The sequence below is a fragment of the Corvus brachyrhynchos genome, unplaced genomic scaffold (genome assembly GCF_000691975.1).
Source record: "Corvus brachyrhynchos isolate BGI_N302 unplaced genomic scaffold, ASM69197v1 scaffold32, whole genome shotgun sequence".
Taxonomy (NCBI): domain Eukaryota; kingdom Metazoa; phylum Chordata; class Aves; order Passeriformes; family Corvidae; genus Corvus; species Corvus brachyrhynchos.
The window spans coordinates 2542149-2545732 of NW_008237919.1; positions in this window are offsets into that span (position 1 = coordinate 2542149).

Here is a 3584-nt window from a genome sequence, read left to right on the forward strand (position 1 = left end):
TTCTGCATAATGACACCAGCTTTATCTCCTTAGTACAACTGTCTTAAGAGAGAATTTAGAAGTACAGGCTAGGAAAAATCCTCTCCACGGCTCCAATGCAGACTGGGGTAAAACCACCTTTTTCCCATGGGTCCCAAAATTTCTTGCAACATCGAGGTCACATATCAACCAGTGCAACACCACACCTAAACTCTCCTCCCTCAAAGGGAGTACCACGTTTTTAATTTGGTATAACAAGAAGTTTTATAGTTAGTTTGAACTGGGAGGAGAAATAAGGCCTATTGTTCCTCATCTTCTAATCAATGCTTCTGGCAGCTGTGGGCATTAAAATTACAATCTATCTGCCTCATACTTGCATCAAAATATGAAGAAAACATCAGCAGAAAAAAACTTATATTCTTCTCCATACTACACTAGAGCAAATTTCCTATATTATGGAAAAAGAACCCATATTTGCACAAAATCCACAATAATGCAAAAAAAAAAAAAGAAAAATTAGATTTTCTTCCCAAGCCTAAAATGAAATATGGAAGTACAGGTGGGGGGAATTTGGAAGGGAACACTTACATGAAGTACTTTTTCACAGAAAAGTGACAAAAATTTAAAATAACATTTGAAATTCTACTCTTAGAGTTGCACTTCAGTTTCTCACCCATTTTGACATACTAATTATGGAAAGACAAGTTATTTTAATTTAAGCTTGCATATGAAAATTCCTATAAAATATACAGCTGTAACACCCTGATGTGTTACACTGCTTTATAGGACGGTTGGCTTTGTGTACAGTGATGACATTTATATTCTATTGAAGTGGTTGGCAATAATAACAAACCCTATATATCCTGAGTTTTAAGGTTGTTTGATAACACAGTGTTATTTCTAAAACTTTATAATGAATCTACACAGAAATCATGTGCTGTCAAAGAAAAATGGATAAATGTTTCTTCTGTATCAGCACCATAAAATTGGGTCTCTTTTTAAATCCTGTTTCTGGACCACACAAGCTTTTTACTTGCTTACAGGTCATTGATAATGACACTTTCTGCTTTTCATTTTGTTATTGTAGGGATATATAAACAGAAAAAAACCTTTTTTTAAATACATTGTATGCACCAATTTAAAGGTGTATGTATTCTTAGTTATGAATATACAGTGCTGATAATACTGGTAAGTAAGTTATATGTATATTTCTTGCTCTTCTAACAGAGATTAGCTTTCATGAAAAAGTAACTACTGGAAAATTTTCTTTTTTTTCCATGTTTCCTAACCAGGTTGGGGAAGAATGCAGCCATGCTGCCACCTATTAATTTTTATACTGCATGGAAATAGAAAAAAAAGTTACCATTTTTAACAGGTAAGGAAAAAAACCACAATAAAAACAAAATCTGTAAAACCCTGAATGCGGCTTCAACACTATGAAACCATTAGCCTTTTTTGACTATTTAACAGCTGAAACACAAGTGAGAAAAGAGAGCATGACACCTACAAGTAAGCAAGGGAAGAGAACATAAGGAAGGATAGCTGATGATTACCATATAATCATGGCTGGCAAAAAAGAGACAGATTTCACATGCAGATTTCTGTTGACTGAGACTCAGTGAAGGCTCATTTCAGTCCCAGCCAACGGGATCTGTGAGGAGGAAGAAACCACATGCAACACTGCTTGCGTTCCCCATTAGAGCAGATTTCTGCTAAGCAGGAAGGGACAGAAAATTTCAGTGTGGCCCCCCAAACTCCCTTCTGATTCTGAGTGCACTGAGTGCAAAGACAGCTGGTGTTCCACACAGCACAGCTGGATGTGGAGGACAGAAGGACACTGCTGCAGGGGACTCTTCACACACAGAAGAACAGGAGTGGCTCTGGGAAGCAGGTGTTTCTCCTTGCCAGGGAGGGACCAGCACGGCTTAACCTGCTCCTTGCTTCAGCTGGCTGGTACCAGGCGGCTCTGAAGCCTAATGCCCACCTAAACCAGGCCCCTGACACACAGAGTGCATATGGAGATAACCATTGGAGGTAGCCAAACAGAACAGCTAAGCCACCTCTCCAGAGCCAACAAGTTATAACTCACCTCACAGTCCCTCTGTTCCCATAAATACGTAATTTCTAACTTCCGTTTGTGAGGTAAACTTACAGATTCACTTCATTTGCAAAAAAAACCTGACAAACTCCAAACTCACAAGATTTCTGGGATGATTATCTGAAAATAAATAAACTATAATTTCACTGTTCTGATACCTTCTCTCTTATGTGTCACACACAAATGATCTCTGGATAATTTTTATATAAGTTAGATAGAACCAGTTATATTTGTATACCAAAATGTATTCCTTTGATGTATCCCTTTTGAGTTTCACTGTAGTTTTTCTTATGAGTTGAGAGAAATTAGAAACAAGGATATGTCCTTTTTAGAATAAGGATCAGCAGATTTATTATGACTGGATTGGAGTATTCAAAGTGCCTATTACCCATGATATAACATTTAGTTTCAATAAAATATATGAAGTTACTTAAGTGCATTAAAAACTAACAACAGACCCAAGAGAGGGAGAGGCCTGAGCTGAAGAGGTAGGTCAACAGTTGTTTATTAGTTACTGAGAAAACAGAACCATTAAACTCCAGCAACCTCAGATTTCTATGCCAACAAAACCAACCCAGAGTGTATACCAGGAAAGTTTAGTTCAATCTTGAGAAAAGTATCAAAGTTCCAAAAACTGATTTCAGAAAATTTTACTGTTAGATGGGTGATGGCAAAAAAAAATTAAATGTTTGAACGGAGAGTCTGACTGAACAGTCTTCTCCCAGTTACTTTTAGCTAGCCAGACATTCTGGCAAACTGGTGTCTGCTAGAATCAGATGTAAAATATGTTAATTCTAGAATTAATTTTCTACACAAGCTGAGGGGAATCTGAGGTGTAAAATAAATGTTTTACTACCCTTATCAACCAGTCATTCTTATTAGGGCACAAAGCAATTTAGGTGATAGGCTGAAAATTGGCTGGGGCAGAATGCAGATAAGACCCAATTAAAACAAAAAGCAATTTGAGTTTACTGAATAATCTATAAGAGCAAATGACAAATTAAAAAAGCTAGAGAAAATTACATGTAGGTTTTGCTTTCAGTGCACAACTGGAGTGCTGAAAGAAAACAAACAAAACATTACCAAATAATTAGAATGGGGTAACTTCACATTCAGTCTCCAATAGTGAGGGATAGAAAATATATTAGCAATTTAAATAGGTTTCTGCATTAAACCAGCTGGTTTTCGTTAAATAGAGGAAAGCTAGGGCAAATCAAAATGCATGAAATGACCCAAACCCAAGACATCAGCCAACAGATCCTATAGTTTATGCCAGCAGCCCTCCTGACCAAATAGGTGCACACATGTCTGGCCATGCCTCCCCATGTGCTAACTCCACTCCGGAGTTGAGGACGTTGGTTTTCCTCATCTTCTCTTAATCCTTAGCTCTGGCCATCTCCTTTCACTTCTCTCTGGCAGTGGCCACACTGGAGCCTTCCAGCAAGGCGTGTTTGCACAGGGGCTGCTCCTGCAGCCCTGGGAGTGCGGTGGGAGCCCAGCCAGCTCC